General features: G+C 36.6%; 1 long non-coding RNA gene and 2 pseudogenes across 1 annotated transcript; all 3 read left to right on the forward strand.

Moving 5' to 3' along the window:
* The first annotated feature begins 1,654 nt into the window (after positions 1-1,654).
* On the forward strand, positions 1,655-2,282 carry LOC127085025 (uncharacterized). Its single transcript, XR_007788888.1, has 3 exons — positions 1,655-1,783; positions 1,875-1,948; positions 2,056-2,282. It is a non-coding gene; the product is annotated as an uncharacterized LOC127085025 (long non-coding RNA).
* A 1,240-nt stretch (positions 2,283-3,522) lies between these two features.
* Positions 3,523-4,750, forward strand: LOC127080938 (protein ESMERALDA 1-like; annotated as a pseudogene).
* Positions 4,751-7,096: 2,346 nt separating this feature from the next.
* Positions 7,097-25,366, forward strand: LOC127080939 (protein ESMERALDA 1-like; annotated as a pseudogene).
* The last annotated feature ends 2,151 nt before the right edge of the window (positions 25,367-27,517 follow it).

Below are 27,517 nucleotides of genomic sequence, written 5' to 3' on the forward strand. Positions count from 1 at the left end.
AACAAAGCGCCCTCTAAAGTGAAGCCAAAAAAAAATGGAGGGACAACAATAGAGGGCGCTTTTGTGAAAGCGCCCTCTAAGGTTACCCTTAGAGGGCGCTTTTGAAAAAGCGCTCTCTAAGTCCATGTACATTTCCAGTTTATAAAGCGCTTCTGGAAAGCCTTAGAGAGCGCTTTCATAAGCGCCCTCTTAGGCCCCCTTTAGAGGGCGCTTTTTTTCCACAAGCGCCCTCTAATGTCCCCTTTAGTAAACATTAAAATTATAACATACTGCGCATTTTGTTATTTCACTATTTGTTATTAGCGTTCTTTTTCATGTTAGGGTTCTGAGGCGTTTTCCTTCCACCTCTGTTAGATCTACATGCGCGTTTCCTCCTTCTACCAATCAAAGGTACACGCTTTTCCCAATTACTGTTTTATGTTATTGCTTTGTTTTAGCTTTGCCCAATTTCTATTTTACCTTATTACTGCGCATTTCCTCCTTCTACGTTTGTTTCGACCATGATAGCGGATGCACTAGGAAATTGACGGTTGGTTTTTAGTGACCATGATTGCGGATGCAATGGGTTATACGACCTATGAACATCTGATTTTGTGTCAACACCAGTATCATTAGAAACCTAGGTCCGAATGTGTTTGAACTCTTCTGAAATTGTTTTTTATTTATTCTAATTAGTAATGGATAATACATGGATGTCTTCCAATCGATTGTCGAGAGAGTACGAGAATGGGGTATCAGAATTCGTTAAGTTTGCCGTTGCGCACGCCGAAGACCCCAGTAGAATGATATGTCCTTGCTTGGGTTGTTGTTATGGGAAACGGGTTGACGCAGTTCAGTTGACATCGCATCTAATGAGGCATGGAATTGATCGAAGTTATACATGTTGGAATTTGCATGGTGAGAAAAGTAACGAGAATGTTGAACCGGGGGATAGTACGACCTATGCCTTAAACTATAGTGGCGCAGATACATACGATTGTGATCGAGTTGAAGAGATTGCAGAAGCACTTGAAGGAGGGTATTTGGATCAATCCAACCGTCCGTGTTGTTAAGAGACATGTAGAACATATTCCAACCAAGAAAAGAAAGAGAACTTAGTGAAAAAGGTACAGGTCAAATGATTTTAATTGTTTTCTTTATTACAGGTAAAATGACTTTTATGATTTTAATTGTTTTTACATTTGTCATCTGATTTTAATTGTTTTCTTTTTTACAGGTAAAATGATGATGCTGGATATTTGTTTAGATGGAGATGCTCTATTGTCGTCAAGCCTCATTCGCGTAGATGATGATGCTGGATATTTGAAAGTATCCCTCTACGACAATGGAACATGTCCATCTAAACATATATCAATTCTATCTTCAAAAGATAAGGGTTCAATGTTGGCAAGTTACATTGGTTTCCTTGTTCGACAACATATTCCGATTACATGTGATAATTGGAGAAGTCCGGACTTGAAGGTTGGCAAAGAAAAAATATGGTCGGAGATACAGGTACTTACCATATATTGTTATATGTTTTTTGTTGCATCAACTTTGCAGCCCTGTATTGTAGGCAGAATTTAGGACTTCTCAAAGTTGATTTCTTGTTACTTTGTCGTTCATAAAATACACCACTAAATTCTCTGCGTTTAATTTTTAATTTTTTTTCATCAGGCTTGTGTCTCAATAGAGGATGGGTATCTACCTAAAGTTACTTTTGTAGTGGTCCAAAAGAGACATCACACCCGTCTCTTTCCTGTCAACCCCAAAGAGACCGATAGAAGTGGAAATATTATGCCAGGTTTTTTCAATATATTTCTCAACGCAGCTGGTATATATTATCATTTGAATTTATCACGTTTTGCTGATTTTGTTATTCTAAATTGTCAAAGGAACCGTGGTAGACACCAGCGTTTGTCACCCTAGGGAATTTGATTTTTACCTTAACAGCCATGCAGGAATTCAGGTAATATTAGCTATGTCATTTAACTTTATGCCATTGTTTACTATTTGTTGCTCAATCGCCTTTTGACAGTTCTGTGTTATTTGCATTTGGACGTGTTCTTTTTGCAGGGGACTACTTATGCTGCCATTTGTTGTTTTGGTTGAGCCTTATTTTGTATGGATGTGCGATAGAACTACTAGACAACTTTTGGATATACAGAACATGTTTGCCACCATGGGTGGATGGGCGTTTTTGTTTAGTATTGGTTAGAACTACTAGACAGCTTTTGGATACAGTGGTCACTGGGTGTTGGTTGCTATGTTTTATTCTCTTAATTGTAGTACTTTGAGAATATGTTGTTGTATATTGTTGATCAAAGAATCATATATTAATGTTGTATATATGGAGGATTAATGTTGTATATAAATGGATTCATGTTGTATATGTCAATGGATTAATGGTGTATAACATTGGATTAAAGGATGAAATCAATATGAATTTTACACTTTTGCAGCATGCGAACAGGTTACCAATTAAATATATATCCACTGTTTTTCAAACAAATTTTTTTAAAATAACTAACACCTTAGAGGGCGCTTTGTCCAGAAAGCGCCCTCTAAACACTTTACATTGACAACTTTAGAGGGCGCTTTTTCCTGAAAGCGCCCTCTAAACACTTTACATTGACAACTTTAGAGGGCGCTTTTTCCTGAAAGCGCCCTCTAAACACTTTACAATGACAACTTTAGAGGGCGCTTCTTCCTGAAAGCGCCCTCTAAACACTTTACATTGACAACTTTAGAGGGCGTTTTTTCCAGAAAGCGCCCTCTAAACACTTTACACTGACAACTTTAGAGGGCGCTTTTTCCAGAAAGCGCCCTCTAAGGTGTCCCTTTATGGACCACTCCAGAGGGCGCTTTTTTCTTAAAGCGCACTATAATGTGGCCACTTTAGACAGCGCTTTCTCCAGGAGAACAAAGCGTTGTCTTTACCTATGCCAGCGCCAGATTAGAGGGCGCTTAAAAGCGCTGTTATAGGCCAAAATAAGCGCCCTCTTTTCCCTTATTTGGCGTAGTGTTATGGAATGGTATCAGATGCTGGAACTTCAGAAGTACCGACTTCATAAGCATGACCATCCTCAGAATCTCGAATATCCTCATAATCGCGACTACCACAAGAATCAAAATCACCATCAGAATCTAGATCAGAATCAGATTCTTCCTCATTATCAATCTTGCCTTCTGATTCTTATATGTTATACTGATAACATGTTATGATCGTGTAATTTGAAGCCATTTAATTTATGAAGTGTTCACTTTTGTCAGGATATCTTATGTAGGAATCGATGTTGTTGGTTGTTGTTGTATATTATATTGTTGAAGGAGAGTATGTTGGAAATCATACCTGCATATTCTTCCACCACTTTGTGTCGCATATTATTTTCAATTTTTTTAAAATGTTGTTGATAGGGATACCCGAATCTATTGGATATATATATGTATATATATATATATATATATATATATATATATATATATATATATATATATATATATATATATATATATATATATATATATATATATATATATATATATATATATGCTAATGGTGGTTTAAATCAGCAGAGGACATAAGTTAGTGTTTTTAGTACATTCTGTGTTTTCAAATATTGAAAGCATATTTAATTTATTCTTATTCACTTATTTTGTGAATAATGTCATTGCTTTATAGATATGTAATGTTGTTGTTATGGTTGGCTATCTAAATGCTACCCTTGTATTCCCTAACTTCCATTATCATAGCATATGGAAAGATCACAAGTTTGTTTAATTTGTGTTTCTGACCTATTTTGTCAGATGGAATATTTTGAGTTATATTCATGCTTTTTAATATTTATTGATTGTCATGCATTTCTTAAGGTCCACGATGGTGTTGTTAATTTAGTTTGAAACAACCCAAATTGATTCATAATATTTCTCGTGTCCAACGAATTCAGGGATATTTATGATGAAGAATATTTTATCGATACCCTTAAAAATGATGTACGAGTGGTTGACAAGATTCATGAGTTCTAATGGAAAGATTTGGAGGAAACATGACAAATGCTCAAAATTTCAAGATAAGGGCATGGTCCTCCATTCAGTTTTATAGAGATGTGGTACTCCCCAAAGTTACTTGAACAAAAGTTAGTATATGATGTTTGTTGATGACATAGTTTTGTCATTCATTTTGATCTCTAATAGTTATTACTTAAACAGTTTAAGGTTATTGATATGGCGCCTGATGATAAGGAGGCTTAAAGTCTTAATCATGTATTGAACTTGATTTTATTCATGCAGGGTTATAAGATTTTCACCTTATGAAAATAGGTTGTCTTTTGATGCTCCTCCAATTTCCCGGCGTCTCAGGTGCTTAGAAAATTATGCGGCTTTCCGGTTCTCAAGATCTATATTAACCATAGGTGAATCTTTGGTTAAAAGAATGATATAGGATAGTGCCATTAATGGTGGTAAATATGTTTCAGTACATATTTATTTTGAAACGGTTAGTTTTTCTCAAATATGAATATCTATCAGTATATATTATGAATATTGAAAATACATGTTAATCTTTGGTGTAACCAATGTTACATGGTTTCCGTTCACAGGATATGGTTGTTTTCTCCTATTGTGTTTTTGATGGTGGAAACTGGAGGAACAAAACATGAGTGTTGCAAGAGAAAGAGGTTTGAGAGGGAAATTTATAAAAGTTGGACGAGTCATACGTCCTAGAGCAATCATGAACAATGGGAAGCGTCCCCTATGTTGGTACATAAGGTGATAAAGATGAACAATGAACAAGAGAGTGAAGAGAGAATAATAACAAACTTCCACTACTCTTGAAATGGTTACAAAATGGTTGCACAGAAAAATGCACACATACAACACACACGCACACACGCACACACTACAAAAGGAATAAAAAGGTAATAATGCGCACATCACTCACTTGCTTAAATACAAGTGGAACTTTTATGAAATACTAAAATATCTTCAAACAAGCTTTGTCAACAAGTTTATACAAAATATGAGTTAATTCTAGTATCATCTCTTAATTTATATTCAGCCTAACCAAAACTAACAACACCAATTCCATCCGTCAAGCGGAGAAATTGATCAATCTTGATATACTTTGTCAGAATATTTGTCAGATGCTTCTGGGTGCTACAATGCACAACTTCTAACACTCTATTCTGAACTTGGTTTCTTAGAAAGTGATACTTAGTCTCAATATGCTTGCTTCTCCCATTCAGTATTGGGTTCTTGGCAAGATTTATTGCATACTTGTTATTGATCATCAGCTTCAGAGGCTTGTTTACCTTGATCTTCAGATCCTGCAGAAAATTCAGAAGCCACACAGCTTAACATGCAGTCACAACACCACAATATATTATGCTTCACAGGTTGACAAAGAAACCACTGGTTGCTTCTTAGAACACCAATAAATAGGACTTCCCAAAAACATAAACAAGTATCCATAAGTACTTATTATGTCAACTTTGTCTCTACACGAATCAGAATCTGAGTAATTCAGAAGTTCTGAGCCAGTTTCAGCAACAGAAGGGAACAAAAATCCATACTTCAGAGTTCCTTTTATATACCTCGGAAATCTTACAGCAGCTTGGTAATGAGACCACATCGGTTTACTCATAAACCTACTCATCATTCCAACTGCATAGCAAATATAAGGTCTAGTATTACACAAATACCTCATAGACCCTGCCATCTTCTTGAACATTATCGCATCTAAATCATCACCATCAGATTCAAAATCCAATTTCTGATTTATATCAGCAGGTGTGACATCAACTTTACAACTCAATAGCTCAAACCTCTTCAGAAGCTCAAGTTCGTATTTCCTCTGATGTAAAATTATGCCTTTCTTACAGTACACATTTACATCCCTAGAAAATAAACCATATTTCCTAGATCATTCATCTCAAACTCATTCATCACCTCCTTCTTTAACTTAGCTATCTCATGTTCACAACTTCCTGTTAGAAATATGTCATCAATATACAGAGACACCATAATTATATATCCTTCAGAAGCATGTTGAACATAGACACCATACTCCATCTAACATTTCTGAAATCCCTGCTTCTTGAAAGATGAATATATTTTTAGATTCCAAGCTCTAGGGGCTTGATTCAGTCCATACAAGGCTTTGTATAATCTGTACACCATCCCTTCCGGATTCTTTTTCTCAAATCCAGGAGGTTGTGACACATAAACGTCTTCCTCTAATGGACCGTTCAGAAATGCAGATTTAACGTCTAAATGCATTATAGGCCAATTCATGTTAGCATTTATCGCAATCACCAACCTAATTGTGTCATGTCTTGCTACAGCGCAAACACTTAAAAGTAATATAACTTAGGTTTCTGCATAAAACCACTTAAAACTAACCTTGCTTTATGTTTTCCAATTGATCCATCTAGCATTAACTTCACCTTATAAACCCATCTCATGCTAATGGCTTTCTTATTCTTTGGAAGTTTTGTCATCTTCCAAGTTTTGTTTCTCTTTATGGAATCTAGTTTATCTTTCATGGCCTTCAGCCATACTTTCTTCTTGAGAGCTTCTTCCGTACTCACTGGTCTATAGTCTACTAATATGGCACACTGAATAATTTCCCCTTCAGTATCTTGCAGCATGTAAAACTCTGTAAACCTTCTCGAAATGTTTCTGATTCTTTGTGGCCTCTGAACTTGTTCAGAACCTTCTGATTCTAGAATAGTATCAGATGTTGGAACTCCAGAAGTACCGACTTCAGAAGCATGACCACCTTTAGAATTTGGAATATTCTCATAATCTGGACTACCACCAGAATCTGAATCACCATCAGAATCTGGATTAGAATCAGATTCTTCCTCATAATCAATCTCGCCTTCTAATTCTGATGTGCAATACTGATAACATGTTATGATCGCGTAATTTATGAGCTTATGAAGTCTAATTTGAAGCCATTTAATTCATGAAGTGTTCACTTTTGTCAGGATACCTTATGTAGTAATTGATGTTGTTGGTTGTTGTATATTATATTGTTGTAGGAGAGTATGTTGGAAATCATACCTGCATATTCTTCCACCACTTTGTGTTGCATATTATTTTTTATTTTTTTAAAATGTTGTTGATAGGGCTACCCGAATCTATTGGATACATATATGTAGATGATAATGCTAGTTTAAATCAACAAAGGACATCAGTTAGTGTTTTTAGTACATTCTGTGTTTTCAAATATTGAAAGCATATTTAATTTATTCTTATTCACTTATTTTGTGAATAATGTCATTGCTTTATAGATATGTGTCATACCCCGATTTTGATCCTGAAATTTTTTCTTTTATTTTGCACTTGGCCTAAAAATTCATTTGCATACATTCATTCCCAAATCCATATTTTTGTTACACATTGGTCGTTGTCTAGGCCTTTTTTGATCATGGTGCTTTTGATTATAAAATGGATTTTAATATCTTGACTTTTTTTAATTTTTAATTTGATTTTAATTTCGAATTAAGTTTAATTCCAATTTCAATTTAATCTTAATTGTTTATTTTACTAATGATTCAAACTCTAATTGATTTTAATTTCCAAATGAATGTTAGAGTTGGTATCAAAGTAATTTTAACGAATTATAGATTAATTTGATTTTAAGTTGTCTTTTGCTGGTTCGTTATTACTATGTAAATTGATATTTAAATTAGTCTTGGATTATTCCTAAAAAATCCATATCCATTTTTATAATCAAATATCCAATAACCCAACTTTTTTTTTAATCCATACCCAAAATCCACATCCATTTTCATTATCCATTTGGAACCAAAATCCATTTCATATCCATTTCATATCCAAAATCCATTCAATCCTAACAAGCTAACTAAGGAGAATACATCAAATTCCATTCAATGCAATTTAGTAAACAATCATTCATGTTCCAATCCATCCAAGGCATACTTAATTTACAAGAAAAACAGTTGGCAATTGAATATTTATTACAAGAGGAAAACGCTGTAAGGAAAAGTATGGAGAGAGATTGCCAAGGGAGCCTCCACTAATATCCAAGGATCATGAACATGCCTATTTTGATTCTGCTGATTGGGCTTTTGGGAAGCAAGGAGCACAAAAAGCCTAAAGGACCACCTGAAAGCACTCCGTCCAAAACGGCAGCCAACTCAACAACGGGCCCGATCAAGGCGCTCAGCTTATGCCCCAGGAGGTCGTTCTAAAGTTTGAGTTCCTGTAAAATACCTGCATGATAGACACAAAGAAAATATCACAGTGTATTCCGTAAAAAAGGAAAGAGAGAAAAGCCGCAAATCCTCATAGAGGTGCCATAAAACCTTCAAGCGCATTGGCTTCGAATAATTGCCACGAACCTTCTTTGTTGCATCAGAAGTTCTTGAATTGGTAGAACATGTTGGTGCAATAAGTGATCTTTCGGGTAAAGCAAAACTTTTTTGGTTCTTCCCGCGGCAGTATTAGATGTGTTCTTCATTCTTTGGATTTTCACTTCATTGCCTGCATCGTTAAATAAACTTCAGGCCAGAAGGATGATGATAAAATTGGATATGTATCGGAAGTTCACCAATGCTTTGGGCAGCAGATCTAAATGCACTGTCACGATATGCTTCTTTAAGGAGTCCTGTGAAAATCAAACCATAACAGCCAGTACCCAAAGCAAAAAAAAAACAAAATGCAATGCAAATCAAGTCTTTGAAAGTAAGAAAGAAAAAACTCCTGTTCTGTCAAGAAACTCAAATGGACTTCACCTTCAAAAAGTTATGCTGATGAACCAAAGCACATCATTAGGGGATTTACTTGAAAAAGATACGGTTAATAGCTATAGTCCAAGTCCCGGTTCAGCATCATCATCCTCTTCGCCAGCATCTCCAACTGCTTCAATGAATGCAGAAAGCTTTCTCAACACCCTGTGGAGTTTATCGCCAAAAGTCATGGTTGTTACCGAACAGGATTCAAATCACAACGGTTCAACTCTAACGGAGCGGCTGCTTGAAGCCCTATATTCTTATGCAACATAGTTCGATTGTTTGGAATCAACTGTGTCTAGAACATTACTAGAGAGATTAAAGGTTGAGAAAATGCTGTTTGGTGAGGAAATCAAGAACATATAGAACTGCCAAATACAACCCGGTCCATAACCGATCACATTTGCCATAACCTGAATTTGCTGTAGTTCCATTCATTCTATGGCTCCACAAACATAAACATGAGCCGAATGCAGAATTGTTGCATATTGCTTCTCTTGGAGCATTTCCATTGTAAGCCAACTCTGCATTTCAATTCATTCTGTTTCAGTTTTATGACAAACATGATAATGGAACAGTACATGTGAATACAATATTGTTCAAGATGGAAAGTGAGTATTGCATACCTCTGCCTCTCGTAGGAAGTGCAAGCTCACATGATCCAACTGAAAGCTGAACCTTTTCTCTCAAGTTTGGTCTGTATAACCATACATTTCCTTCACGTCCAACTAGTTCTTTGCAGGCAAACAGATTTGGTATCGAAAAAAACAGTCGGTAATGAAGAGCACATAAATAGGGTAATTGCCTTCGAAAGAGGTAGCAAGGCCATGCCGCTGCAAGCTGCAGGTGCAAACGAGCCACGTCTCTGGACCAAATCCCTCCACCACCTACTGTGCAGACTGCTGATACTTCAAAAAGTACCTGCACACCAAATGCCCATTGTTTCAACATTGACAAGACTTTTCAATGGGACATTAGAAGCACTTGGAGGTTCACGTGCAAACCGAGCAAAGAGGCGGGAAATAGAAGACAACTCAAAGAGACTTGGTGGGTTGTTTGCAAAGTTGAACAGTGGGGACATCTCCAAAAATGCTTTTGGAATCTTCAATATTCACTGCAGTAAAACACGAGTAATTAGTCAGAACTGTAGACATTGCAAAAAATTCCCAAATTTGGAATTAAGACAAAATTCAAGGAGAAAGTTCATGCTCAGATTACCGTTCCGATTCTAGCATCAAAAAGGCCACTCAAATTTCTGAGCACCAAAAGGAACTTTGCAGAGTAACTTCTTGTAACACCCAAAGATACCTATTCAAACCCTAATCAGGAGAGATAAAAGAAAAAGAGAAGAAATCAGTAAGGAGGAGGAAGAAAAAAACGAAAAATTGAGAGAGGGAGGCGGCCAAACAGAAAACCCTAAATCAAAAAAATCAATCAAGAACAAACCTTTTGAAGAGGCGAAAGGGGGGAGGTTTGAATCTTCATCGTCTCCGTAGTTTTCGCAAAAGGTGAGCCTTTTTTCTTCTTGTTTCTCTTTAAACCTTGGACCTTTGCGTTATAGGGTGAGAGAAGTGGAGAGCGGCAGTGAGTGAGAGAGGTGAGTTAGAGTGAATGAGAGAGAGCGGCGGTGAGTGAGAGAGTGAAGGCTGAGAGCGATACTGAGCCAGTGATGAGCGTGATGCTCTGATATGAATGTCATGTTTGTTATTGTGAACGTAAACCCACGATTTGTTTTCAATAGCTTATTTGCATAAGCGCTTCTCACCTTGAGTTATTTTCGTAGCTTATTTGCATAAGCATTTTTAGGTTTAGAATAGAATAATGTTGGTTTAGAATATTAGATTTTTTAGGATATAATTAGAAATTTAAAATTAGATTTAGGTTTAGAGTAAAATAATATTGGTTTAGAATATTAGATTTTTTAGGATATAATTAGAAATTTAAAATTAGATTTAGTTTTAGAGTGGAATAATATTAGTTTAGAATATTAGATTTTTTAGGATCATAATTAGGAGTTAATCTGATTAATTAGTTTTTTTTTAATTTTGATTAGCTTAATTAGGTATAATTAGGGTAGACCAACAGTTTTCTATTTATTAGTTTTTTTCATTTTAATTCTTTTTTTTATTTATTTATTTTGATTTATATATTTAAATTAATATTAAAATAACAATTAGTTGGTAAGTGGTCTGGTGGAGAGGAATGGTGTCTAGGTCTTTAGTGTAGTGGGTTCGATACTCCTATGTGTAGTTTTTTCTTTTAACATTTTCTTTTATGTTTATGCTTTATTACTCATAGCTTTTATTTTTTCTTTTTAATTGCATCATGTGTTCGAAGTCATTTGAAAACTATAAAAAATCATACTTTCCTCGATTTAATATCGAGTCCTTTTTTCACACCCTTGTAAGTCGATTGCTTTTTAAGCATCGCCATCAACCTCACATAGCTTACTCTTGGGCTTTCTTACAATGAGCCGGTTCTCTTGCACTTACACTCATGCATTATTTGTTTGGGTCCGATTTATTTATTTCATGATTTTTTTAATCCCCATTTAACAAGATGTACCCCACTCCCCCGATGTGTAATAATCCTGTACTATTTTATTTCTTTATTGTTTGGTTGTTTAGTTAAGCTACATACACAAGAATAAAATCGACAATTTCAAAAAATACAAAAAATGACTCGATCCAACGTCGAGTATTTTCTCAAGAATAAAATCAACTCATTTCTCCCTCCTATTCCATCCCATTTCAAAAAGCTTCATCAAACGCTTGATCCAACGTCAAGCCATTTTTCATAATCAAAAACTCAAAAAATACTAATCCATAATTAAGACTCTTTCAATAAAGATGGAAGTGGAACGTGGTGTATACCACGCACTCCTGAGACTAGGATTCGAGATGTATATCTCGCCAATCCTAGCTCTCGCCATCATCCAAATTCATCCACTTTGTTCTCTCAAACACTCATTCAAATTTCTCTTAAACGTTCATCAATACTTGATCTAAGGTCAAGTCATTTTCACAACAAAACTCAAGATACATAAATCTTATTTAACACTTTTTCAATAAAGGTGGAAGTGGAACATGGTGTATACCATGCACTCCTGAGGTTAAGATTCGAGACGCATGCCTCGCCAATCTTAACTCTCGCCATCGTCTAAAATTGTCAATGTGGTTTCGTCAAACCCTTTCTCAATCAAATCTAAGATACCTAAATCTTATTTAACACTTTTTCAATAAAGGTGGAAATGGAACATGGTGTATACCATGCGCTCCTGAGGTTAATATTCGAGACGTATGCCTCGCCAATCTTAACTCTCGCCATCGTCTAAAATTGTCAATGCGGTTTCTTCAAACCCTTTCTCAATCAAATTCCAAAATACTTAATTCCTATCTTAACCTCTTTCAATAAAAATGGAAATGGAACATGGTGTATACCATGCACTCCTGAGGCTAGGATTCGAGATGTATATCTCGCTCATCCAAGTTCTCGCCATCACTCAAAACACATCCAACCAATCAAACTCTTTTTCTCGCCACCGTGCGACTAATCAAAAACCTTTTTCATAAATGAAAGATATATTGTCTTAAGAGATACAAAACAATGTTTCGGCCACGATTGTTGAGTAGAGATAAATGACGCTTTCCCGAATGTAGATTTATAAATCCGTTCGATGTGTGGTATGCGTCCACTCCTCATCTGTTTTGGGTAAAACAATGTTTTCGTCGATTAATACAGGATATCTTTCGCTAAAATCGACCAACAAACAAACATTTTTCTACCCAGAACTACGTAAGCCTTGATTTCTCTTTTGAGATACGTAGGAGCAGGATTTTTAAATCTTGTCAGGCCCATTAATAAAAAACTTAGGTTTAGTCCTTCGTCAAAAATCCAAAAACATTTCTTCTCTCTTATATTCATTCTTTCCCACCTAATAACTTGAAAAGCCTAACATTCCAAACTAACATTAACGCACACAACTGACCTAATGGTTCCCGTTGAGTACAACGGACGTGAGGGGTGCTAATACCTTCCCCTTGCGTAATCGACTCCCGAACCCTGATATTGGTTGCGATGACCATATCTTATCCTTTCATTTGTCTTGGGTTTTATCGATATTTCCCCTTTCCTTTTTAGGAATAAATAAAGTTCGGTGGCGACTCTGTTCAGTCCATCATTGCGAGCGTGCGATCGCGCTTCGCTTTGAAGTCGTATCCCCATTTTTTTCGAGGTGCGACAGATGGCGACTCTGCTGGGGATAGTTAAATTCTAAGCGAGTCAAGCCTAGTTAGGACGTCTGTGTGCCTTTGTTTGTTTAATTGTGTGGCTTTTCTTTATTGTTTTACTATCTTTATTGTTATATCTGTTGAATATTGGTTCTATTGTGATTGTTGGTACTTGGATCTTGATTGCAAACCATGTGGGAAAGACTCTACACCCGAGTCTAGAGTGAAAAAAAAACACATAAGATAGGACGATGGTTGAGTAGTAAGGACTCCCGAGGTGAATACTTCGTAAGGGTCGGTACGAGAACCTCACTTAGAGTAGATCCTTTTGCAAATATTGTCGCCCGAGGTGTATACCTCGTAAGCGCCGATGTTTCAAAGGGGTCCATGACTCTAAGGACCTTTTAGAACATTAAACCTTTGGCCAACTAGAAATGATGGTTGCGTAGTATGGATTCCCGAGGTGGATACCTCGTAAGGATCGATACGAGAACCTCGCTCAGAATAGACTCTCTAGATGGAGTTGATGACCGGAAAGTATTTTCCGTAAGCGTCAAACAGTCTTTTGAATCCATGACTCTGAGTATCCTGTCTAGAACCCAGTCGATGGTTGCGTAGTACGGACTCTCGAGGTGAATACTTCGTAAGGGTCGGTACGAGAACCTCACCCAGAATAGATTCCCTTGATGGAGTTGACGACCGGAAAGTATTTCCCGTAAGCGTCAAACATTCTTGTGAATCAATGACTCTGGGAATCCTTTGTAACAAAACCTTAGATCATACCCGGTGAGAACCTATTCTTGGAAAACAATCAGATTCATCAGTACCCCATACTTTTGAACACGTGTATGAAAAAACAAATGTGCATGGCTTGCATTGCATTCATTCGCATTCCATTGCATTTGCATCGCATCATAATGCATGTCATTCTCCAGACAAAATACCAAAAAAAAACTCATCCATCTTTTGTCCGTGAAGCAAAGTGATTCTCAACACGCGAAGAGCAAAGAACCATGTCTCAGGGGATGATGGACGAGCTAATAAAAAGCTAAGAAGCGCTGAAGGAGGAACTTAATCTTTTGAAGAGCCAAATGAGATGGGTCTTGGAAACCCTGCAAGTCTTGTTGAGAAAAGAGGGTCACCCAATATACACTGCTGCAACAAAGAGAGCTACTACCCCGCATCCATCTGGTGTCACCCCAGGTCAAGGGAAATTCTATGTGGCAACTCCTCATTTACCAGTATATGGACCTCCCTCAAGACGTCATCAGCAACATCCTCTGGTTATTCCTCCTCAAAGTCACCAAAGCCAGGTTCAGAATAAAAATCAGAATCAGAACAAGAGGAACAAGGATCACAATGACTCGATTCCGGTGCCATATAGCAAGCTCTACCCGCAACTGATCCAAAATGCTTTGGTGACACCTCGAGCTCTCACGCCTGTGTCACCATACCTGCCATGGTACAATCCGAATGCAACATGTGAATTCCATAAAGGGGCATTGGGACATGACCTAGATTCTTGCTTTGCGCTAAAAGCCTTGGTACGAGGACTGATTAACAAAAAGAGCTTAGTTTTTGAAGAAGATCACCCGAAGATCAAGTGCGAATACCATACTGGAACAATGGGGCACTCCATCAAGGAATGCATGAGTTTTAAGCTCAAGCTGCAAGGATTAATTGACATAAGGTCACCAACACTCAAGGAGGAAGGCTCAGGTACATATACCTTGATTTCTGGGCCAGATAATGAGAAAGGGAAAGGACCCTTGAGACCCCTCAAGGTTTTGTACGACAAGGAAGATGTCAGGGATGTGGCTAATGAGCTATCATTGTTTCCTGGTAAGAGCTTTGAGATACCGTCTTGGATTTCCAATGTCACGACCCATACCAATGAAGGAAAAGGAGAAGTGAGTAGTGGATCCAAGAGGGTTGCGTTCAACGATGAGATTGAAAGAAAAGAATTTGAAGATCATCATGTCAAAAGCTGGTTGATCCCAATCTTCAAGTTTGAAGAAATCAATTCCCTAAAGCTGGCAATCATTTGGTTGTTTCAACACTTCTTTTGTAGTTTCTTTGCATGTTGGTTGTTATTTTCTTTTAAACATTGTTGTTTTATTTGAATTGGTAAGATTAATGAAATGTTTATGCATCTTTTGAATTGATCCATTCGTATTCACTCGTTTTTCATTTATGTTAAAAAACAAAAATACTCCTCTCATTCACTTTTGTTTATCAAACTGTTGTGTTAACAAAGATTGGAGGGAGGATGATGAAAATAAAACACCTGAAATTGTTGTGGTATGCTTTTGAGTAAACCTTGTCGATGATGTAAGGCATTGTTTCAAATCCCCAAACACTGGAGTGATAAGGAGTTAATCCCTAGACAACCACTTTGAGCCTAGAAGTTGGTGTTTATTTCGGATCTAAAACCCTTAATCTTAACCTGGGGCAGGGTAGTTATGTTCAGATAGTTTGATCATGCATTTGATCTTTCAAAAAAAAAATCATCCATATGTACACCCTCCAATTAGGTTTAACCACATGTTATCCTTCGCGCACATGTTGAAGTGTCGAAGAAGCTAAGAAAAGCTAAAATTAGTGTTGGTTGATCCTTATCCACCAATAATGTGGCAGTCAATACCTTTAAAAAAATAAAATAAAAAAGCCCGCTAAGTCAAAAACCACAAAATGACTTAGGCAAAAGTTGGGGGCATCCCGATGGACCGAAAGCTTAAAAAAAACGGTCCAGGAAAAATTAGGGATAAAGAAAATCAATCAAAAGAGGTCACCAAAATCCTCAACAAAAAAAAAATAATAAGGTGACTGCCATTTCAAGAAAATTCGTCTTGAATCCTCATCACACCTTCGAACCCTCTTGGAAGTCGAATGCGTGTATTGAATTAACTGAATATAGGAACTGGAGATCATCAAGAAGAAGGGGTGGGTAAAAATAAATTTTGAGCCTTATATCCTTTTGTTTCAAAAAACTGCGAACCAGACCACGTTACAACCCTTAAAAGACCTAATTGAGGCAGGGTTTATTTTGAAAGCATACTATAACAAGGTTGTGTTAACTTGACTCCAAACGATTTTTGTTAATCATTTGATAGCACCAACTTGCATACTGTGAATGACTTGATCACCGTTGTGTTCTTATCAATGATTCGTTCACTGTATTTCACCCGTTCATATCAATAAATTTTGATTTCAAATTTTTGCATAAGCATTGAATTAAAATTACCATTTTTGAATGAACAATCTTGTTTGCGAGTCAACACTTAGCATCAAAGAAATTCAATACACAGTTGAGGAACTTGATGGAGTGAAAGAAGTCTAGTCAAGGGCAAATCATTTTGAGCATCAGTTAATTCGAGCTAGTCACCCTAAGGGTCATCTAGCCAAGAGTAATCTGCTTCAAGAATCAGACCGGGGCAAGCCACCTCAGAGCTCAGTAAGTCCAATCACTCCAAGGTTCAGTTAGCCAAGAGTAATTTGCTTCAAGACTTAGACTGGGGCAAGCCACCTCAGAGCTCAATGAGTCCAGCTATCCAAAGGACAATCAATCAAGAGTCTACCATTCCAACATTTGGTTAGTCACGTTTGGACCATTGCAAGTTTCAAACACTTAGGGAAAGCCATCTCGAGGTAGTCTCATGGAAAGTTGTTTCCAAATCCACTTTCAAGGTGAACATTTCCAAAGACCCAACAAACTGGGGCAAGATGAGCCACAGAGGGGCAGAACCTCTTTCTTCGTGCTTTCAAACTGCTCAAACAAATTCTGCCATACGTTAACAACTATTGAGTTCAAGACGAGTGCCCGAAAATTATGCTAGCACGATTCATTAATCCTCCAAAAGGATCCATTGGCTAAGCTGTGGCTATCAAACTGGATAGAATCCTCCCTTGACAACATCTATCATAAAATATTCGGTTGAGTTCTCGGTGTTGAGGAATCATGAGCTTCCATAAAAAGCCTTTACAAACTCTCAGTCTGCCCAGTGTTAGCATTCTCATAATCATGATCATTCATATATCATGCATAAAAGGAAATTCAAATCATGCATAGCCGAAATGTACTTCGTGCTCATTTTGCATTGACCCAGGTCTTGTTGTCGATCCTATGATCCTTTGACCTTTGATTCCAGTTTGTATTTGGTGCCCTTAAACCCACATCCGGTTTTCACAGTCATTTTCAAATCCATTTTTTGTTCAATACCATTCAGGTCATATATGAACCTGTTGTTGAGCTTTTATTCCGGGGTCAGGTCATACTTGAACCTCCTCTGAAGAGTTTTTCCAATTTTTGTTCAATACTATTCAGGTCATATATGAACCTGTTGTTGAGCTTTTTTTTTCCGGGGTCAGGTCATACTTGAACTTACTCTGAAGTTTTTTCCTTTTTGTTCAATACTATTCAGGTCATGTATGAACCTGTTGTTGAGCTTTATTCCGGGGTCAGGTCATACTTGAACCTGCTCTGAAGAGTTTTTCCAATTTTTGTTCAATACTATTCAGGTCATGTATGAACCTGTTGTTGAGCTTTATTCCGGGGTCAGGTCATACTTGAACCTGCTCTGAAGAGTTTTTCCAATTTTTGTTCAATACTATTCAGGTCATGTATGAACCTGTTGTTGAGCTTTATTCCGGGGTCAGGTCATACTTGAACCTGCTCTGAAGAGTTTTTCCATTTTTTGTTCAATACTATTCAGGTCATGTATGAACCTGTTGTTGAGCTTTTATTCCGGGGTCAGGTCATACTTGAACCTGCTCTGAAGATTTTTTCTCTATTTGTTCAATACTATTCAGGTCATACTTGAACTTGCTCTGAAGAGTTTTTCCAATTTTTGTTCAATACTATTCAGGTCATGTATGAACCTGTTGTTGAGCTTTTATTCCGGGGTCAGGTCATACTTGAACCTGCTCTGATGATTTTTTCACTATGTTTGTTCAATACCATTCAGGTCATATATGAACCTGTTGTTGAACTCTTATTCCAGTGTCAGGTCATATATGAACCTGTTCTGAAGAGTCTTTCTCTATGATTGTTCCAGTATTATCAGGTCATATATGAACATGTTGATATACTCTTCTTGAATTTTTCTGAGTTTGTTAGGTCATACCTGAACCTGCTGTCAGAACTTCTTGATATTCCCCAGCGTTGTCAGCATCTTTTCCTTTATTCGGGTTAGTAAGTCATATGTGAACTTACTACCGAAACCTCTTGTATTCCAAGTATCGATTGTCAAATTCCACTTCGATTACTCCCTAGTGTGTGTTTGACTCTCCAGCAGGATTTGGTTTTCCCCAGCGAGTTTGTTTCTTACCACCTGTCTGTCTTCCTGTGGACCATCAGCGATCCCCACAGATTGGTCTGTCTAGTAGCATCTCCTGTCAAGGGTCCACCATATCTCTAGCAGATAAAAGTTACAAAAAAAAACAGAATCATACATCCATGCATATCATATCACATCATATCATATCATATCACATCATGTCATAGGGATTCAGGATCAAAATCCGGGTTTTCTTAGTATTTAACCATCTCCCACTTTGATCATATGAAGAGTGTCCTGCTTCATATTCTCTAGTTGAAGATACTTAAATAGGGGCAACTGTCATACCCCGATTTTGATCCTGAATTTTTTTCTTTTATTTTGCACTTGGCCTAAAAATTCATTTGCATACATTCATTCCCAAATCCATATTTTTGTTACACATTGGTCGTTGTCTAGGCCTTTTTTGATCATGGTGCTTTTGATTATAAAATGGATTTTAATATCTTGACTTTTTTTAATTTTTAATTTGATTTTAATTTCGAATTAAGTTTAATTCCAATTTCAATTTAATCTTAATTATTTATTTTACTAATGATTCAAACTCTAATTGATTTTAATTTCCAAATGAATGTTAGAGTTGGTATCAAAGTAATTTTAACGAATTATAGATTAATTTGATTTTAAGTTGTCTTTTGCTGGTTCGTTATTACTATGTAAATTGATATTTAAATTAGTCTTGGATTATTCCTAAAAAATCCATATCCATTTTTATAATCAAATATCCAATAACCCAACTTTTTTTTAATCCATACCCAAAATCCACATCCATTTTCATTATCCATTTGGAACCAAAATCCATTTCATATCCATTTCATATCCAAAATCCATTCAATCCTAACAAGCTAACTAAGGAGAATACATCAAATTCCATTCAATGCAATTTAGTAAACAATCATTCATGTTCCAATCCGTCCAAGGCATACTTAATTTACAAGAAAAACAGTTGGCAATTGAATATTTATTACAAGAGGAAAACGCTGTAAGGAAAAGTATGGAGAGAGATTGCCAAGGGAGCCTCCACTAATATCCAAGGATCATGAACATGCCTATTTTGATTCTGCTGATTGGGCTTTTGGGAAGCAAGGAGCACAAAAAGCCTAAAGGACCACCTGAAAGCACTCCGTCCAAAACGGCAGCCAACTCAACAACGGGCCCGATCAAGGCGCTCAGCTTATGCCCCAGGAGGTGGTTCTAAAGTTTGAGTTCCTGTAAAATACCTGCATGATAGACACAAAGAAAATATCACAGTGTATTCCGTAAAAAAGGAAAGAGAGAAAAGCCGCAAATCCTCATAGAGGTGCCATAAAACCTTCAAGCGCATTGGCTTCGAATAATTGCCACGAACCTTCTTTGTTGCATCAGAAGTTCTTGAATTGGTAGAACATGTTGGTGCAATAAGTGATCTTTCGGGTAAAGCAAAACTTTTTTGGTTCTTCCCGCGGCAGTATTAGATGTGTTCTTCATTCTTTGGATTTTCACTTCATTGCCTGCATCGTTAAATAAACTTCAGGCCAGAAGGATGATGATAAAATTGGATATGTATCGGAAGTTCACCAATGCTTTGGGAAGCAGATCTAAATGCACTGTCACGATATGCTTCTTTAAGGAGTCCTGTGAAAATCAAACCATAACAGCCAGTACCCAAAGCAAAAAAAAAAAACAAAATGCAATGCAAATCAAGTCTTTGAAAGTAAGAAAGAAAAAACTCCTGTTCTGTCAAGAAACTCAAATGGACTTCACCTTCAAAAAGTTATGCTGATGAACCAAAGCACATTATTAGGGGATTTACTTGAAAAAGATACGGTTAATGGCTATAGTCCAAGTCCCGGTTCAGCATCATCATCCTCTTCGCCAGCATCTCCAACTGCTTCAATGAATGCAGAAAGCTTTCTCAACGCCCTGTGGAGTTTATCGCCAAAAGTCATGGTTGTTACCGAACAGGATTCAAATCACAACGGTTCAACTCTAACGGAGCGGCTGCTTGAAGCCCTATATTCTTATGCAACATTGTTCGATTGTTTGGAATCAACTGTGTCTAGAACATTACTAGAGAGATTAAAGGTTGAGAAAATGCTGTTTGGTGAGGAAATCAAGAACATATAGAACTGCCAGATACAACCCGGTCCATAACCGATCACATTTGCCATAACCTGAATTTGCTGTAGTTCCATTCATTCTATGGCTCCACAAACATAAACATGAGCCGAATGCAGAATTGTTGCATATTGCTTCTCTTGGAGCATTTCCATTGTAAGCCAACTCTGCATTTCAATTCATTCTGTTTCAGTTTTATGACAAACATGATAATGGAACAGTACATGTGAATACAATATTGTTCAAGATGGAAAGTGAGTATTGCATACCTCTGCCTCTCGTAGGAAGTGCAAGCTCACATGATCCAACTAAAAGCTGAACCTTTTCTCTCAAGTTTGGTCTGTATAACCATACATTTCCTTCACGTCCAACTAGTTCTTTGCAGGCAAACAGATTTGGTATCGAAAAAAACAGTCGGTAATGAAGAGCACATAAATAGGGTAATTGCCTTTGAAAGAGGTAGCAAGGCCATGCCGCTGCAAGCTGCAGGTGCAAACGAGCCACGTCTCTGGACCAAATCCCTCCACCACCTACTGTGCAGACTGCTGATACTTCAAAAAGTACCTGCACACCAAATGCCCATTGTTTCAACATTGACAAGACTTTTCAATGGGACATCGGAAGCACTTGGAGGTTCACGTGCAAACCCAGCAAAGAGGCGGGAAATAGAAGACAACTCAAAGAGACTTGGTGGGTTGTTTGCGAAGTTGAACAGTGGGGACATCTCCGAAAATGCTTTTGGAATCTTCAATATTCACTGCAGTAAAACACGAGTAATTAGTCAAAACTGTAGACATTGCAAAAAATTCCCAAATTTGGAATTAAGACAAAATTCAAGGAGAAAGTTCATGCTCAAATTACCGTTCCGATTCTAGCATCAAAAAGGCCACTCAAATTTCTGAGCACCAAAAGGAACTTTGCAGAGTAACTTCTTGTAACACCCAAAGATACCTATTCAAACCCTAATCAGGAGAGATAAAAGAAAAAGAGAAGAAATCAGTAAGGAGGAGGAAGAAAAAAACGAAAAATTGAGAGAGGGAGGCGGCCAAACAGAAAACCCTAAATCAAAAAAATCAATCAAGAACAAACCTTTTGAAGAGGCGAAAGGGGGGAGGTTTGAATCTTCATCGTCTCCGTAGTTTTCGCAAAAGGTGAGCCTTTTTTCTTCTTGTTTCTCTTTAAACCTTGGACCTTTGCGTTATAGGGTGAGAGAAGTGGAGAGCGGCAGTGAGTGAGAGAGGTGAGTTAGAGTGAATGAGAGAGAGCGGCGGTGAGTGAGAGAGTGAAGGCTGAGAGCGATACTGAGCCAGTGATGAGCGTGATGCTCTGATATGAATGTCATGTTTGTTATTGTGAACGTAAACCCACGATTTGTTTTCAATAGCTTATTTGCATAAGCGCTTCTCACCTTGAGTTATTTTCGTAGCTTATTTGCATAAGCATTTTTAGGTTTAGAATAGAATAATGTTGGTTTAGAATATTAGATTTTTTAGGATATAATTAGAAATTTAAAATTAGATTTAGGTTTAGAGTAAAATAATATTGGTTTAGAATATTAGATTTTTTAGGATATAATTAGAAATTTAAAATTAGATTTAGTTTTAGAGTAGAATAATATTAGTTTAGAATATTAGATTTTTTAGGATCATAATTAGGAGTTAATCTGATTAATTAGTTTTTTTTAATTTTGATTAGCTTAATTAGGTATAATTAGGGTAGACCAACAGTTTTCTATTTATTTGTTTTTTTCATTTTAATTCTTTTTTTTATTTATTTATTTTGATTTATATATTTAAATTAATATTAAAATAACAATTAGTTGGTAAGTGGTCTGGTGGAGAGGAGTGGTGTCTAGGTCTTTAGTGTAGTGGGTTCAATACCCCTATGTGTAGTTTTTTCTTTTAACATTTTCTTTTATGTTTATGCTTTATTACTCATAGCTTTTATTTTTTCTTTTTAATTGCATCATGTGTTCGAAGTCATTTGAAAACTATAAAAAATCATACTTTCCTCGATTTAATATCGAGTCCTTTTTTCACACCCTTGTAAGTCGATTGCTTTTTAAGCATCGCCATCAACCTCATATAGCTTACTCTTGGGCTTTCTTACAATGAGCCGGTTCTCTTGCACTTACACTCATGCATTATTTGTTTGGGTCCGATTTATTTATTTCATGATTTTTTTAATCCCCATTTAACAAGATGTACCCCACTCCCCCGATGTGTAATAATCCTGTACTATTTTATTTCTTTATTGTTTGGTTGTTTAGTTAAGCTACATACACAAGAATAAAATCGACAATTTCAAAAAATACAAAAAATGACTCGATCCAACGTCGAGTATTTTCTCAAGAATAAAATCAACTCATTTCTCCCTCCTATTCCATCCCATTTCAAAAAGCTTCATCAAACGCTTGATTCAACGTCAAGCCATTTTTCATAATCAAAAACTCAAAAAATACTAATCCATAATTAAGACTCTTTCAATAAAGATGGAAGTGGAACGTGGTGTATACCACGCACTCCTGAGACTAGGATTCGAGATGTATATCTCGTCAATCCTAGCTCTCGCCATCATCCAAATTCATCCACTTTGTTCTCTCAAACACTCATTCAAATTTCTCTTAAACGTTCATCAATACTTGATCTAAGGTCAAGTCATTTTCACAACAAAACTCAAGATACATAAATCTTATTTAACACTTTTTCAATAAAGGTGGAAATGGAACATGGTGTATACCATGCACTCCTGAGGTTAAGATTCGAGACGTATGCCTCGCCAATCTTAACTCTCGCCATCGTCTAAAATTGTCAATGTGGTTTCGTCAAACCCTTTCTCAATCAAATCTAAGATACCTAAATCTTATTTAACACTTTTTCAATAAAGGTGGAAATGGAACATGGTGTATACCATGCGCTCCTGAGGTTAAGATTCGAGACGTATGCCTAGCCAATCTTAACTCTCGCCATCATCTAAAATTGTCAATGCGGTTTCTTCAAACCCTTTCTCAATCAAATTTCAAAATACTTAATTCCTATCTTAACCTCTTTCAATAAAGATGGAAATGGAACATGGTGTATACCATGCACTCCTGAGGCTAGGATTCGAGATGTATATCTCACTCATCCAAGTTCTCGCCATCACTCAAAACATATCCAACCAATCAAACTCTTTTTCTCGCCACCGTGCGACCAATCAAAAACCTTTTTCATAAATGAAAGATATATTGTCTTAAGAGATACAAAACAATGTTTCGGCCACGATTGTTGAGTAGAGATAAATGACGCTTTTCCGAATGTAGATTTATAAATCCGTTCGATGTGTGGTATGCGTCCACTCCTCATCTGTTTTGGGTAAAACAATGTTTTCGTCGATTAATACAGGATATCTTTCGCTAAAATCGACCAACAAACAAACATTTTTCTACCCAGAACTACGTAAGCCTTGATTTCTCTTTTGAGATACGTAGGAGCAGGATTTTTAAATCTTGTCAGGCCCATTAATAAAAAACTTAGGTTTAGTCCTTCGTCAAAAATCCAAAAACATTTCTTCTCTCTTATATTCATTCTTTCCCACCTAATAACTTGAAAAGCCTAACATTCCAAACTAACATTAACGCACACAACTGACCTAATGGTTCCCGTTGAGTACAACGGACGTGAGGGGTGCTAATACCTTCCCCTTGCGTAATCGACTCCCGAACCCTGATATTGGTTGCGATGACCATATCTTATCCTTTCATTTGTCTTGGGTTTTATCGATATTTCCCCTTTCCTTTTTAGGAATAAATAAAGTTCGGTGGCGACTCTGTTCAGTCCATCATTGCGAGCGTGCGATCGCGCTTCGCTTTGAAGTCGTATCCCCATTTTTTTCGAGGTGCGACAATATGCAATGTTGTTGTTGTGGTTGGCTATCTAAATGCTACCCGTGTATTCCCCAACTTCCATTATCATAGCATATGGAAAGATCACAAGTTTGTTTAATTTGTGTTTCTGACCTATTTTGTCAGATGAAATATTTTGAAGTTATATTCGTGCTTTTTAATATTTAGTGATTGTCATGCATTTCTTAAGGTACACGATGGTGTTGTTAATTTAGTTTGAAACAACCCAAATTGATTCATAATATTTCTCTTGTCCAACGAATTCAAGGATATTTATGATAAAGAATATTTTATTGATACCCTTAAAAATGATGTACGAGTGGTTGACAAGATTCTTGAGTTCCTAATGGAAAGATTTGGCGGCAACATGACAAATGTTCACAATTTTGAGATCAGGGCATGGTCCTCAATTCATTTTTATAGAGATGTGGTACTCCCCAAAGTTACTTGAAGAAAACTGAGTATATGATGTTTGCTGATGACATAATTTTGTCATTCATTTTGATCTCTAATAGTTATTACTTAAACAGTTTGAGGTTATTGATATGGCGCCTGATGATAAGGAAACTTAAAGTTTTAATCATGTATTCAATTTAATTTTATTCATGCAGGGTTATAAGATTTTCACCTTATGCAAATAGATTGCCTTTTGGTGCTTCTCCAGCTTTCCAGCGTGTCAGGTGCTTAGCAAATTATGAGGCTTTACGATTCTCAAGGTCTATATTAACCATAGGTGAATCTTTGGTTAAAAGAATGAGATAGCATAATGCCATTAATGGTGGAAAATTTGTTTCTGTACATCTTCATTTTGAAAAGTTTAGTGTTTATTAAATATGAAAGTATATATTATGAATATTAAAAATACATGTTAATATTGGTGTAACCAATGTCACATGGTTTCCGTTCACAAGATATAGTTGCTTTCTCCTATTGTGTTTTTTATGGTGGAAACTGGAGGAACAAAACATGAGTGCTTCAAGAGAAAGAGGTTTGAGAGGGAAATTTATAAAAGTTGGACGATTCATACGTCCTAGAGCAATCAAGATCACTAGGAAGTGTCCCCTATGTTGTCGCACAAGGTAATAAAGATGAACAATGGACAAGAGAGATAAGAGAGAATAATAACAAACTTCCACTACTCTTGAAATGGTTATAAAATGGTTGCACAGAAAAATGCACACACACACACATATTGCAAAAGGAATAAAAAGGTAATAATGCTCACATCACTCACTTGCTTAAATACAAGTGGAACTTTTAGGAAATACTAAAATACCCTCTAACAAACTGTATCAACAAGTTTCTACAAAATATGAATTAATTCTAATACCATCTCTTAATTCATATTCAGCTTAACCAAAACTAACAACACCAATTCCATCCCTCAAGCGGAGAAATTGGTCAATCTTGATCGCATTTGTCAGAACAACTGTCAACTTCTCCAGGATGCTACAGTGTGCAACTTCTAGCACTCCATTCTGAACCTGATTTCTGAGAATGTGATACTTAGTATCAATATGCTTGCTTCTCCCATGCAACATTGGGTTCTTGGCAAGATTGATTACAGACTTGTTATTGATCATCAACTTCAAAGACTTATTTACCTTGATCTTCAGATCCTGCATAAAATTCAGAAGCCATGTTACTTGACATGCAGTCACAACACCCGCAATATATTATGCTTCACAGGTTGACAAAGCAACCACTGGTTGCTTCTTGGAACACCAAGAAATAGGATTTCCCATAAACTTAAACAAGTATCCATAAGTACTTCTTCTGACAACTTTGTCTCCACACCAATCAGAATCTGAGTAACTCAGAAGTTCTGAGCCAGTTTCAGCACCTGAAGGGAACAAAAATCCATAATTCAGAGTTCCCTTTATATACCTCAGAATTCTTATAGCAGCTTGGTAATGAGACCACATCGGTTTACTCATAAACATGCTCATCATTCCAACTGTATAGCAAATATCAGGTCTGGTATTACACAAATACCTCAGAGACCCTACCAACTACTTGAACACTGTCGCATTTATATCATCACCATCAGAATCAGAATCCAATTTCTGATTTGTATCAACAGGTGTGACGTCAACTTTACAACTCAACAACTCAAACCTCTTCAGAAGCTCAAGTTCGTATTTCATCTGACGTAAAATTATGCCTTTCTTAGAGTACATAATTTACATCCCTAAAAAATAAACCATATTTCCTAGATCAGTCATCTCAAACTCATTCATCACCTCCTTCTTGAACTTAGTTATCTCATGTTCACAACTTCATGTTAGCAATATGTCATCAATATATAGACACACCATAATGATGTTGTCTTCAGAAGCATGTTAAACATAGACACCATACTCCATCTAACATTTCTAAAATCCCAACTTCTTGAAAAATGAACCAATTTTTAGATTCCAAGCTCTAGGGGCTTGCTTCAGTCCATACAAGGCTTTGTGTAATCTATACACCATCCCTTCCTCATTCTTTTTCTTAAATCCAGGAGGTTGTGACACATAAACCTCTTTTTCTAATGGATTGTTCAGAAATGCAGATTTCACGTCTAAATGCATTAGAGGCCAATTCCTGTTAACAGCTATCACAATCACCAACCTAATTGTTTCATGTCTTGCTACTGGTGCAAACACTTCAAAGTAATATAACCCAGGTGTCTGCAGAAAGCCTTTTACACCTAACCTTACTTTGTGTTTTCCAATTGATCCATCTGGATTTAGCTTCACCTTATTAACCCATCTCACGCTAATGGCTTTCTTATTCTTTAGAAGTTCTGTCAACTTCCAAGTTTTGTTTCTCTCTATGACATCAAGTTCTTATTTTGTGACCTTCAGCCATACTTTCCTCTTGAGAGCTTCTTCCGTACATGCAGGTCCAGAGTCTACTAATATGACACACTGAATAATTTCCCCTTCAGTATCTTGCAGCATGTCAAACTCTGCAAACCTTCTCAGAATGTTTTTGATTCTTTGTGCCCTCTGAACTTGTTCAGAACCTTCTAATTCTAGAACAGTATCAGATGCTGGAACTCCAGAAGTACCAACATCAGAAGCATGACCACCTTCAGAATCTGGAATATTCTTATAATTTGTACTACCACCAGAATCTGAATCACCATCGGAATCTGGATCAGAATCAAATTCTTTCTCATAATCAATCTAGCCTTCTAATTCTGATTCACTCTCAATCATTTTCACACTCTGATTCATCTTCAGAATC

This window comes from Lathyrus oleraceus, chromosome 5 (assembly GCF_024323335.1).
Source record: "Lathyrus oleraceus cultivar Zhongwan6 chromosome 5, CAAS_Psat_ZW6_1.0, whole genome shotgun sequence".
Lineage (NCBI taxonomy): Eukaryota > Viridiplantae > Streptophyta > Magnoliopsida > Fabales > Fabaceae > Lathyrus > Lathyrus oleraceus.